The sequence below is a fragment of the Sus scrofa genome, chromosome X, assembly GCF_054392235.1.
Source record: "Sus scrofa isolate SSC_HxYL_T2T_F1_AM1 chromosome X, Sscrofa_HxYL_maternal_Yorkshire_Landrace_v2.0, whole genome shotgun sequence".
In the NCBI taxonomy this organism is placed as follows: Eukaryota; Metazoa; Chordata; class Mammalia; order Artiodactyla; family Suidae; genus Sus; species Sus scrofa.
Window position 1 is genome coordinate 99410517 of NC_139401.1, and position 14651 is coordinate 99425167.

Consider the following 14651-nt stretch of genomic DNA (forward strand, 5'->3'; position numbering starts at 1 on the left):
CTTGAATCCAGACAGGATCCTCAAATTTGAATGCTCTGGTCTGTAAGTACTGCAGAGCTACTAGTGTCCACGTAAGGACCAATGTGTATTGACTGCTTTGTAAACCCGAGATCAGGCAGAGCCTATCTATTGTCAGCAATGTAGAAAGTACTCTGGAGGAGAACTTTTCTTTAGTTCCAACACAGAAGTCCATTATATTTCATTGTCACTAACATACATAAACACACAGAAGCAACTCAAGTTTGCTAACCATCACCTGCACTGGTCATATTTCGCATGTAGTAACATTGCTATTTTGGCTCCCTTCCGCAGAAATTTAGGCTGGGAAACAGATGAACAAACATCAGAGCAACTGGGCCAAGCAGTGTGGTTATTCATCAGATTACAGATGCAGGGAAGGTTAAAGACAAGTTGGAAAATATCTAGGTTAAATTAGGGGACTGCTTAGCTTATAGTAATCAGTATAGTAAGAAGACAGGTATTGAGATTACTAGGTTTAACCATGTTCTCGAGTTAACTATGTGCTTGCAGATGTGGCAACTGTTGCCCACCTTAAGGCCAGCAACAGCACACGGAGTGAAAAGAGATAACAACCTAAGGCCATTTTCACAAATACATCCTTCTCCTGCTCTGAGAAACTGGTATTTTCTTTCTTTTTTTTCACCTTGTATTTAGCAATTTTTAAAAAATGAAATATTGCTGATTTACAGTGTAATATTAATTTCAGGCATGCAACATAAGGATTCAGTATTTTTATAGAGTATATTACATTTAAAGTTATCATAAAATATTGGCTATATTCCCTGTGCCATACAATATATCCTGGTAGTTTATTTATTTTATGCATAGTCATTTGTGCCTCTTAATCCCCACTCCTATCTTACCCCTCCCTCCTTCCCTCTTCCCCCTGTTAACCACTAGGTTGTTCTCTGTTTCTATTTTGTTACATTCGTTTGTATTCTTTTTTAGATTCCACGTATAAGTGATAACCTTATTTTTTTTCTCAGTGAATTTTATTACATTTATGGTTGTACAATGATCATCTCAACCCAATCTTATAGCATTTCCATCCCAAATTCCCACCCCATCCCCCCAAACCCCAACCTGTGTCCTTTGGAAACCAGAAGTTTTTCAAAGACTGTGAGTTGGAATCCGTGCTGCAGAGTTCATTGTGTCCTGTTTTCTTAGATTCTACATATAAGTGACAGCATATGATGTTGGCATTGCACTGTCTGACTCACTTCACTTAGCATGATCATTTCTAGATCCATCCGTGTGGCTGCAAATGCCCTTATTTCTTTCCTTTTAATAGCTGAGTAATATTTCATTGTGTATATGTACCAATCTTCTTTATCCACTCCTGTCTTGATGGATATTTATGTTGTTTCCATGTCTTGGCTATTGTATAGAGTGCTGCAATGAACATTGGAGTACATGTATTTTTCAAGTCATGGTTTTCTCTGGAGAGATGCCTAGGAGTGGGCTTGCTGGATCAAGATAACCTTTAGTATTTGTCTTTTTCTGTCTGATTTATTTCAATTAGCATAATACCTTCCAAGTCTATTTATATTGTTACAAATGGCAAAATTTCATTCATTTTTATGGCTGAGTAACATTTCATTGTGTGTGTGTGTGCTACATCTTTTTTATTTATTCATCTGTTGGTGGATACTTAGGTTGCTTCCATATCTTGGCTATTGTAAATAGTAGTGCTGCTATTACAAACATTGCGATATATGTTATCTTTTGAGATTAGTATTTTTATTTTCTTCTAATATATATATATACTGGATTATATGGTAACTCTAGTTTTAGTTTTTTGAGGAACTTCCATACTGTTTTCCATAGTGGCTGAACCCATTTATCTTCCCAACCACAGTGTACTAGGGTTCCCTTTTCTCCAAATCCATGCCAACGTTTGTTATTTGTAGACTTTTTGATGTGAGCCATTCTGACCGGTATGTGGTAATATCTTATTGTGGAGAAACTGGTTGTTTTGTCCTCTGAGCAAACAGAAACAGCTGTGGGCATAGGACAAGGGGCTAAGGGTTTTCTCCTTGCAGGTCTATCAGGTTTTGCTTCATCTATTTTGACGATCTCTTATTAGATACATAAATATTTATGATATTTATGCCCTCTTTATGAAATGATTATTTTATCATTATGATAATGGTAATATGGTAAAGAAAATGTTAATATTCTGGGCTCTGGAATCTGCATTGATGGCGGTATAGCCATCCAGCTTGCTCTGTGTTAGTGTTAGCAAGGTCTATTTTCTTCACCATTTAACTTTGAATCCATTTCTGTTTTTATATTTGAAGTAGATTTCTTACAGGCAGCATACTGTTTAATCTTACTTTTTCATACGTCTAACAAACTTTTCCTTTTAGTGAACTGCATTTAATATGGTTATTGATATGGTTAGGGTTAAATCTATCATCTTGCTATTTATTTTCTACTTGTACTTGGTTCACTTTTTAATACTGTGTGTTGGATTAATTGAATTTTTTTCTGATTCCGTTTTATCTTCTTCGTGACATATTGATTATAACACTTTGATTAATTCAGTGACTGCTTTAGGGTTTATGGTACACATCTTTTATTTATCACAATCTGTATTCAAGTTCTATAATGCCATTTCATGGATGCTTTAAGAATGATATAATAGTATACTTTCAATCCTTCCTGAGCTTGGTGTCATTTTTCACACACTGTAGTTTTAATATGGTATAAATCCCATACTGTATCCTTATTATTGTTGTTTAAGTAGTACCTTCTCTTTTTATTTGATGTAACTCATATAACATAAAATTCACCCTCTGAAAGTATTCAATTCAGTGGTTTTTAGTACATTCCCAAAATTTCATAACCATCATCACTATCTAACCCCAGAAGAAGAAAACCCCATACTTACTAGCAATGACTTTCTACTCTCCTCAAGTTCTCCCTCCCCCAGGCCCAGGCAACTACTAATCTACTTTCCATCTCTAAAGATTTGCCTACTCAGGACATTTCATATAAATGGAATCATAGAATATTTGGCCTTTTGTGCCTGGCTCATTCACTTAGTGTAATGTTTTCAAGGCTCATCCATGTTATAACATATGTCAGTACTTCATTCTTTAATATTTTTAATTGAGGTAGAATTCACATAACATAAAACTATTTTAAAGCAACCATTTCAAGGGGCATTTAGCACATTCATAATGTAGACAGCCACCACCTCTATCTAGTTATAAAACATTTTCATTATCCCAAAAGAAAACTTTGTACCCATTAAGCAGTCACTCTCCACTCCCAGAAACCCCTGGAAGTCACTCCTCTCTTTTCTGTCTCTATGGATTTACCTACTCTAGATGTTTTGTATAAATCAGTCATATAAAATGTGACCTTTCTGATCTGGTTACTTTCATTTAGCATAATGTGTTTGTTCATTTGTTTTGTCTTTTTGCCATTTTCTTGGGCCGCTCCTGCGGCATATGGAGGTTCCCAGGCTAGGGGTCCAATTGGAGCTGTAGCCACCAGCCTACGCCAGAGCCACAGCAACGTGAGATCCCAGCCACATCTGTAACCTACACCAGAGCTCACAGCAACGCTGGATCCTTAACCCACTGAGCAAGGCCAGGGATCGAACCCGCAACCTCATGGTTCCTAGTCGGATTTGTTAACCACTGAGCCATGATGGGAACTCCTGGCATAATGTTTTTAAAGTTCATCCACATGATAGCATGAATGAGTACTTCCATCTGTTTATGTTTAATGATAATCCATTCTATGCATATGTCACTTTTGGGTTATCCATTTATCCATTGACATTTGGGTTATTTCCACCTTTTGGTGATTATGAATTGTGCTGTTATGAACATTTGTGTACAAGTATTTGTTTGGATACCAGTTTTTGATTATTTTAGGTATACACCTGCAAGTTAATGATGAATTCACTTGTCGATTGTTGATCTGGTAATATCTTAATTTTTCATTGATTTTTGAAGCATAATTTTGCCAAAATAGAATACTTGGTTGATAGTTTCTTTTTTTTCTGGTGGTATTTTGAAATATATTAGCCCAGCCCTTCTAGCTTCCTTGGTTTCTGATGAAATACTGCCTGGTACTATCATAGAAGATCTCTTATACACGATGAGTAGCTTCTGTCTTGCTTCTTTGAAGATTCTGTTTTTGACTTTTGACAGTTTGATACTAATGGAGATTATCTTTGAGTTGTTTCTACTTGGAGTTCATTGAGTTCTCTGGCTATAGAGATTAGTGTATTTCATCAAATCTTGGTAATTATAGCTATTATTTCTACAAATATTTTTTCTGCCCTTTTGTCACTCCCTTCTCCTTTGGAGACTCCCATTATTATATATGTTGGCTCATTTGACGGTGCCCCATAGTTCTCAGAGCCTCTTTTATTTTTCTTCATTCTTTTTTCTTTGTATTCTTAAGGCTGGATAAAATCTCATTTGACCAATCTTCAATCTTCAGGATTCTTTCTTCTGCCAGTTAAGATGTATTGTTGAGCACTTCTGGTCAATTTTTCATTCCAGTTTTATACTTTTAAACTCTTGAATTTCTATGTGATTCTTTTTAAAAATAAATTCTGGGAGTTCGTGTCATGGCTCAGTGGTTAACGCATCCGACTAAGAACCATGAGGTTGTGGGTTTGATCCCTGGCCTTGCTCAGTGGGTTAAGGATCCAGCACTGCCATGAGCTGTGGTGTAGTTCGCAGACATGGCTGAGATCTTGCGTTGCTATGGCTGTGGTGTAGGCCAGAGGCTACAGCTCTGAGTAGACCCCTACCCTGGGAACCTCCATATGCCACAGGTGCGGCTCTAAAAAAGACAAAATAAAATAAAAATAAATTCTGTGTATGGATATTTACTATTTAGGGAGGCATAATTCTCATAGTTTTTGTTAGTCCTTTAGACATGTTTTCCTTTAGTTCTTTGAACATTAAAATTACTCATTTGAAGTCTTTGTATCGTAAGCCCAAAGTCAAGGCTTCCTCAGGGACAGTTTCTGTTTACTACTTCCTTTCACAGGAGAAGAAGTAGTTAAATAGTGTGTATGGGCCATATTTTCTTGCTTCTTTGCATGTTTCATATTTTTTTCTTGAAAATGAACATTTAAAATAACAATATGGTGGCTTTGGATATCAGATACCCCCCCCCCCAGGGTTTGTTGTTGTAGCTCTTTGTTGTTACTTATTTGTTTAATGATACTTCTGTACTAATTCTCTAAAAATCTGTATTTTTTGTCATGTGTGACCACCACAGTCTCTGCTCAGTTAGATTAGTGTCCAGATAAATATTCAATAGAGATTTCCGTAAATGCCTGGAGCCAGAAAATCACCCCATCATTGTTGAATGGCTCCATGTGTTCACTGGGGACACATCTTCAACACTCAGCCAGGCAGTTTACAACTCTCATTTAGCCTTCAGTTCCTGCTTTCATAGAAGCCGAAAGTTTAGGAATGGTGAGAGCTTTTGGATCTTTTCAGGTGTCTCAGGAACATGTGAACAGCTCTGGGCATGCTCACATCGCTACATCTGTTCTTTCCCTTCTAGGTTCACAAAAATATTTCCGAGCTTTCAGAGCCTCATGTGGACATCCCATCCCATCCTCTAGATTTTCCTTTTAGATTTCTGGTTAGTCTCTTGTTTTCTCTAACTGTTATCCACAGCCTCAGGCAGCTGCAGTATTAGACAACTAATTCTGATTGGTTTTTGACACATGCCCCTAGGGAAAATTTGTATGCACTGGCAGCCTTGTGAGTAGATTCATCCTTGGAACCACCAAACAGGTCAATAATGGCAGTCGTTTAGGAATGGAGCTTGAAAGGAGTTCCTGCCCTGTTAAGTCCATTCCAGTGCCTGCCAGGTTGTTGGTTTTCACCATGATGGAAGGCTCTTAGTTTTCTACATTACCACATAGCTAAGGATGGGGAGATGGGAATAGGGCAAGTTAAAATACCATGAAGCTCACTGTTCTTACCAAGATTAAACCATTTTTCTTGAGCAGACACTCCCGAGATAGCTATAAGCCTTTGGTTAATTTCCAGAGGTCTGAAAAAGTTGATTCTGATCATTTTGTTAGTATTCTCCTTGCTTTTAAGGGGAAGATAATTTTCAGATGTCCTTATATTCCTACTGATGTCCTCAAGTATCTTTTAAAAGCAATTACATAATACAAATATTTCATAAATTTATACATGTAGTTTCCATTTTCAGCCTACTTTATTCTTTCACGTAGGTCTATATTTCCATCTTCTTTAATTTTCCATGCATGAGAAACTTCCTTTCTTGAAGACCAGTCTGCTGGTGAATCTTTCATCTATTAAATGTCTGAAAAAGTCTTTATTTTGCCTTCTAAAAAAAGTTTGTATTTCACCTTCAGTTTTGAAAGCCCTTTAACAAGGTATAGAATTCTAGGTAGACATTTTTCTAAAAATCCTATCAGTACTTTAAAGATGTTGCTCCAATGTCTTCTCACTTGTATAATTTCTTTTTTTTCTTTTTCTTTTTTCTTTTTTTATCTTTTTGCCATTTCTTGGGCCACTCCCACGGCATATGGAGGTTCCCAGGTTAGGGGTTGAATCGGAGCTGTAGCCACCAGCCTACGCCAGAGCCACAGCAGCGCGGGATCCGAGCCGCGTCTGCAACCTACACCACAGCTCACGGCAACGCCGGATGGTTAACCCACTGAGCAAGGGCAGGGATCGAACCCGCAACCTCATGGTTCCTAGTTGGATTCGGTAACCACTGCGCCACGACGGGAACTCCTCACTTGTATAATTTCTAATGGGGAAGCTACTGTCACCTTTATCTCTCTTCCTGACCATGATGTATTTTGGTATAGTTGCTTCATGTTTCTTGTGTTGGTATTTATTAAGCCTCTTGGACCTGTGAATTGACTGTTTTCATCAAATTTGGAAAAGTTTTGATCACTGTTTCTTTTTAAAATTATGGTTAATTTACAATGTTCTGTCAATTTCTGCTGTATGGCAAAGCGACCCAATTATACATATACATACATTCTTTATCTCACATTATCTTCTGTCTTATTCCATCACAAGTGATTGGATACAGTTCCCTTTGCTATGCAGCAGGACATCATTGCTTATCCACTCCAAATGCAATAGTTTGCATCTACTAACCCCAAACTCCCAGTCCATCCCACTCCCTCCCCCTCCCCCTCGGCAACCACAAGTCTGTTCTCTATGTCTATTAGTTTGTTTCTGTTCCATGGATAGGTTCATTTGTGCCATATTTTAGATTCCACGTATAACTGATATCATGTGGTATTTGTCTTTCTCTTTCTGACTGACTTCACTTAGTATGAGAATCTCTTGTTCCATCCATGTTGCTGCAATGGCATTATGTGTTCTTTTTTATGGATGAGTAGTATTCCATTGTAGTATACCACATCACCTACGTATAAATCAATGAAACTCGAAATACTCTCACACCATGCACAAAAATAAATTCAAAATGGCTTAAAGACTTAAACAAAAGACAAGACACCATAATGTCCACTGTTTCTTAGAATGTTTTCTTCTGTCCTTCACCATCTCCACCATGGACTCTACTCATGTGTACTAAGACACTTGAAGTTTTCCTGTAGTTCACTAATGCTGTTTTTTCTACTTTTTTATTTCATGTTAAATTGACTTTATCACTATGACTTCAATTTGAACAATCTTTTCTTCTGCAATGTTTGATTTGCAACCCCATCTGTACTTTTTCATCTCCGAAATTGTAGTTTTCATCTCTAGAAGTTCCATTTTTGTCACTTATATACCTTCCCTTCTCTACTTAACGTATTAATAGTTGTAATAACTGTCTTAATGACTTTGTCTAATTCTATCACCTGCGTCACTTCTGGATAGGTTTCCATTGATTTTCTTCTTTATTATGGGTCATATTTTTCTGTTTCTTTGCATGCTTAGTAATTTTTTTATTTTTTATTTTTTATTTTATTTTTTTTTTTCTTTATTTTCTTTATTTTCCCACTGTACAGCAAGGGGGTCAGGTTATCCTTACATGTATACATTACAATTACATTTTTCCCCCAGCCTTTCTTCTGTTGCAACATGAGTATCTAAACAAAGTTCTCAATGCTATTCAGCAGGATCTCCTTGTAAATCTATTCTAAGTTGTGTCTGATAAGCCCAAGCTCCCGATCCTTCCCACTCCCTCCCCCTCCCATCAGGCAGCCACAAGTCTATTTTCCAAGTCCATGATTTTCTTTTCTGAGGAGATGTTCATTTTTGCTGGATATTAGATTCCAGTTATAAGTGATATCATATGGTATTTGTCTTTGTCTTTCTGGCTCATTTCACTCAGTATGAGATTCTCTAGCTCCATCCATGTTGCTGCAAATGGCATTATGTCATTCTTTTTTATGGCTGAGTAGTATTCCATTGTGTATATATACCACTTCTTCCGAATCCAATCATCTGTCAATGGACATTTGGGTTGTTTCCATGTCTTGGCTATTGTGAATAGTGCTGCAATGAACATGCGGGTGCACGTGTCTCTTTTAAGTAGAGTTTTGTCTGGATAGATGCCCAAGAGTGGGATTGTGGGGTCATATGGAAGTCCTATGTATAGATTTCTAAGGTATCTCCAAACTGTTCTCCATAGTGGCTGTACCAGTTGACATTCCCACCAACAGTGCAGGAGGGTTCCCTTTTCTCCACAGCCCCTCCAGCACTTGTTATTTGTGGATTTATTAATGATGGCCATTCTGACTGGTGTGAGGTGGTATCTCATGGTAGTTTTGATTTGCATTTCTCTTATAACCAGCAATGTTGAGCATTTTTTCATGTGTTTGTTGGCCATCTGTATATCTTCTTTGGAGAAATGTCTGTTCAGGTCTTTTGCCCATTTTTCCATTGATTGATTGGCTTTTTTGCTGTTGGGTTGTATAAGTTGTTTATATATTCTAGAGATTAAGCCCTTGTCAGTTGCATCTAATTTTTTATTTGATGCCAGATATTGTGATTTTATCCTGTTGGGTGTTGGATGTTTTGTAATCTTGTATAAATTAATTTTGTTCTGGAACACAGTTAAATTATGTGAAAGTTGTTCCTTTCATATCTTGCTTGTAAGATTTGTTAGATAAGTCTGGATCAATGCTTAGTTTGGGACTAATTTTCACTAAGACTGAGGCAAAACCCTTCTGAATACTCTATTCAGTATCCCTTGAATCCTGACATTTTCCATTCTGTCTGGTAGAAACATGGCCCATTTCTGAGCCTGTTTGAGGGCCAAGCATTATTACCTCTAATCCTTTCATGTAGTTCTTTCTGTGGCCTCACATAATTTCCTCACATCCATGGGGTGATCAGTATTTTGCTGAATCCTCAAGGAAGACCCTCTACAGATCTCTGGAGTTCTCTGTCTGTGAAAATTCCTCCTCTGTGGTACTCTGTTTCATCACTCCCAGCCACATTGGCCTCCTTGGACTTAGAGGTCCATCTCCCTAATTCAAGGAATTGGCTTAGATTCCTGACTCTATGCCATGGCCTGAAATTGCTCTCAAGGCAGGAAGACAGGGCAGTTGTAGGGCTTTACCAAACTTGTTTCTCATATCATAGGGATCACTATTCCTTATTATTTAATAACTAATGTCTTGAACCCCTTGTTTCATATTTTGAGGTTCTTTTGGGGGGAAGGATGTTCAGGTAGGAGGATAAATCTGGTCTATCATGGCCAGAAGTGGAAGTCTTATATATAATTACTTACAATTACTTGATGTGAGCACAGGGTATATATTCATTACAAGAGTAGGTGAACATCTTTCAGGAGGATTTTGCTTCTTATATGGCACATAGGGATTTAAATGTAGGGTCATGTGTTAATATGAACATTTGTATTAGGATAGCCTAGTCTTTTGTCTCAGTTGTGATTTAGCAATTGAAGTTTCCAAAAAGATGTTTTTCTCATTAGCTTTAGTAAGACAGGGTTTTACTTCATCATAAGTGCGGAAAGTAGAAAAATGGTCTTAGTCTCTGAATCCACAACATGAAATACTGTGAGCACCGTTGGTGTAATGCACACATTTCTTGGTGGGAATAAGGAGTATGAAAACAAGGAAGGAGAAGCAAAAATCTTTCTTGCAAATCCTATATGGCCAATTATCATTTTTTTAATGTATCATAGGTCATAGAACTCTAGCCTAAGAAGAAATATTTCCACTCATTACATGCTACTGTTTTCCTACAAGACCTCTTATCAGGACTTTAATAGCTAGGAGAGATAAAATTAAAATAACTTCTCTGAGGGAGAGAAGTGGATGAATAGAGAAGTAGTTGGATAGGTGGTGGGACCTGGTCCCACCTATACAATGTCTAAGATTCCTTGTAGTTCTAAACCCATTTCCAAAATATCAACTCTACAAACCAAGAGTCAACTATAGTTTTCTAAGGTGTTAAGGAACCAGACTGGAACCCTGGACAATTAAAGTGTTGACCTATTGCCTATTGTCATGCTCCCACAAAAAGACATGGTAGTCTTGCAAGAAAGGGTTTTTGCAGTTTCTAGATCTTACATGGGTTATATTTGCTGTGTAATTGATGTGGTATATTTAGCTTTAATTCTAAGTACCAAGCACCACCACCAATACCACCTGTCTTCCTAGCATGAGCATAATCTTAATATTATAATCATAATATAAAGAGAAAAAAATAATGAAAAGGCAAGGTCAGAAAGGTGGTTTGTAAACTGCTTTGGAGAATGTTAAAATAAAACAATAATAACATTCTGAACATGGATATATTTTAAATGGCCTACATGCATTCAATTCCTTGAAAATGATGCAGAAAGTTAAAAAATGGTGAAAACCTTCTTGGGAGTTACATGTGTGGCATCATATTTTTCTGTAGACACTTCAGAATCTGCTTCCCATTTCAGTATTTCCTTGCTCCTTTGGTTTTTGAAATGATAATTTGGATTACTGCCAGTGAAATAGAACACCTTGTAAATACATATTCTGAGATTGAAAAGTCAAATCATTGGGGTTAATAGGTGCAAACTATTGCATTTGGAATGGATAAGCAATTGGGATCCTGCTGTATAGCACTGGGAACTATGTCTGGTCACTTGTGATGGAGCCTGATCATATGAGACAAAAGAATGTATACATGTATGTGTGACTGGGTCACCACGCTGTACAGCAGAAAATTGACAGAACACTCTAAACCAGCTATAATGGGGAAAAAATCATTATAAAAAAAGTAAAATGAAACAAAAAAAAGAAAGATAATGGACAAAAGATATGAGTAGGGGACACTGATCTAAGGAGTTGGTGCCAGAGCCTTGGATTTCTGAGGATCCCAAGAGTGGTAAAACTGTTTTAACTTGTTAAATAAATGCTTATTCATTATTAAAAGAAAAAAGTCAAATCATTCACAAAACAAAAAGGCAACCTCCTTAATGGGAGAAAGTATTTTTAAATCATATATCTGATTGGAGTTAGTATCCAAAATATATAAAGAAGTCATACAACTCAATAGCAAAATAATCCCAAACAATCTGTTGAAAAAGGAGCATTGGATATGAATAGACATTCTCACCCAAAAAGACATACAGATAGTCAACAGGTACATGCAAAGGTACTGTGCATCACTAATCATCAGGAAAATGCAGATAAAAACCAAATGGGATATTGCTTCACACAGGTCAGCATGGCTATTATCAAAAAGATAAGAAATAGCAAGTGCTGGCAAGGGTGTGGAAAAGGAGAATCTTAGTTCACTGTTGGTGGGAATGTTAATTGCTGCAGCCACTATGGAAAAAATAATTAAAGCTAAAACTACCATATGATCCAGCAATTCCACTTCTGAGTATTTATCCAAAAAAAAAAAAAACCAAACCCCACACTAATGTGAAGAGATATATGCACCCCTTGTTCATTGCAGCATTATTTACAATAGCCAAGGTGTGAAAACAAACTAAGTGTCCATCAACAGGTGAATAGATAAAAGAGTTGTGGTAGTTGTGGTAAATATATACAATAGAATACTACTCAGCCATAAAAAGAATAAAATCTTGCCATTTGCATCGTGAATGAAACTTGAAGGTATTATGCTAAGTGAGATGTCACAGAGACAAATATCATGTGATTTCACTTATATGTGAAATCTAAAACACCTAACAAATTAACAAACAAAACAAAATCCATAGATACAGAGGAGTAAAAGGTGGTTGTTAGGGGGAGGGGGTTGGAGAATAGGTGAAATGGGTGGAGGAGGTCACGAGTTACAAATTTCCAGTTATAAAATAAATCATGAGTATGATCCTATGATCCCATCCCTGGGCATATATCTGGACAAAACCATAATTAAAAAAAGATATATGCTCTTCTATGTCCCCAGCATCACTATTCATAATAGCCAAGACATGGAAACAACCTGCAACCTAAATGTCCAATGACAGATGAATGGATAAAAATGTGATGTGTATGTGTAATGAAATACTACTCAGCCATAAAAAAGATGAAATAATGCCATTTGTAGCAACATGGATGGACCTAGAGATGATCATACTAAGTGAAATAAGTCAGAAAAAGACAAATGTTATGTAATATGTGGAATCTAAAATATGACACATGATCTTATCTACAAAAGAGAAACAGGAGTTCCCATCATGGTGCAGCAGAAATGAATCTGACTAGGAGCCATGAGGTTGCGGGTTTGATCCCTGTCCTCACTCAGTGGGTTAAGGATCTGGCATTGCTGTGAGCTGGGGTGTAGGTTGCAGACTGGGCTCGGATCTGGCATTGCTGTGGCTCAGGCATAGGCTGGCAGCTGTAACTCCGATTGGACCCCTAGCCTGGGAACTTCCATATGCCATGGGTGCAGCCCTAAAAAGACAAAAAAAAAAAAAAAAAAAAAAAAAAAAAAAAAAAACCCACAGAAAACAGAGACAAACAGACTCACGGACATAGAGAACAGACTTATGGTTGCTAAGGGGGAGGGCATGCGGGAGGGATGGATTGGGAGTTTGGGATTAACATATGCAAACTATTATATATAGATGGATAAATAACAAGGTCCTACTGTATAGCACAGGGAACTGTCTTCAATATCCTGTGATAAAAAATAATGGAAAAGAATATATATACATATGTATGTATAAATGAGTCACTGATGTATAGCAGAAATTAACACACTGTAAATCAATTATACGTCAATAAAATTAAAAATAAATCATAGGGATGTAATGTATATAGCATGGTGACTATAACAATAATAATATTGCAGTGCATTTTGAAAGTTGCTAAGAGAGTAAATCTTAAAAAGTTCTCATGGCAACTTTTTGCAACTTTGTATGGTGACAGATGGTAACTAGACTTGTTGTTGTGATCATTTTGCAGTGTATACAAATATTGAATCATTACATTGTATACCCGAAACTAATACAATGTTATATGTCAATTATATCTCAATTTGAAGAAAGGAAAGGAAAAAAAGAACAAGAAAATTCAAGGATGAGATTGTGTCTATTTCGGCTCTGTGGACCCAAATATTTAACAAGTTAAATCCGCAGTCTCCTCCTAAATTCTCAGGACTTCATTCTAACTAAGTTTCCCCCATTTATATAGCACAGCGCTGATGTTACTGACAAATTCCAATGTAGCATGCAACAGTGGTTCCTAATTGCTTTAGCATTTATCATGCACAAGAGACAGGAGGGAAGTTGTCTCATTTTGTACAGCTCAGTTGCATTTCTTATCTCCGAAGTACACTTAAGCAGCAAACTGGGACTTAAGGTAGCTGCCTGAAAACCAGCATCCATTAAAATGCATGTCTTGGAGGAAAAAAATGTATTGGTTTTTCTAAGACAGAATTGAGTTGAACCTCATTCTGTGCATTAATTTTGCATAATTCCTCTTTTGCCCATTTTTATAAATGAGGGGCCCAGATCTGGTTTACCCACACATATTTTCATACTCACATTGTTCAGATTCTGCCTTTTGGGTGGTTTTGTTTTCAAAACATTAAAAAAAAAAAAAAAAAAAAAAAGCATTTCGGTGCATTTCCAAGATGCCCTCTGGGGTCAGGTAGCACCTAGTAATATTTTGCTAAGCAGCCACTGGAGGTGCTTAACTATTGTTTTACCGGACAAGGCTTCCAAATAGGTTTTGCTTTAAAGAAACAGTATCCATTCACATTCTCTATGGTGAGCCTGTGTCTGTTACGAATGTGATTAGGGGAGTGGAGAAGCTGAGGTCCTGTGCCTGCACTCGTCAATGTAGATCTTCCCAGCTGGCAAGCTCTGCTGATTGTCAAAGCAGTCACACTGACTGTGCCTACTGTTCTAGGAATTCAAGTCCCATTAAGATGTGAATCACCAAATGAGTGTACCATGATGATGTAGACTGATAAGCACAGATGTGCCTGTCTTTGAGGGGCTGTTTGGGATGAATAAAATATATTTGGGCTATGCCTTGACAAATATAGACTGCCTCCCTTGAAGACAGGGTTAGGGCTCATATATAGCTATACATATAGGTGGATAGATATGGCTATGAAATCTGTGTAATTAAAATGCGTGTGGATGTATATGTATATACACACGTGTATATACATTGACATGTATACATGTGCACATGTTAATTACACAGATTTTAAGATGCTCTCCGT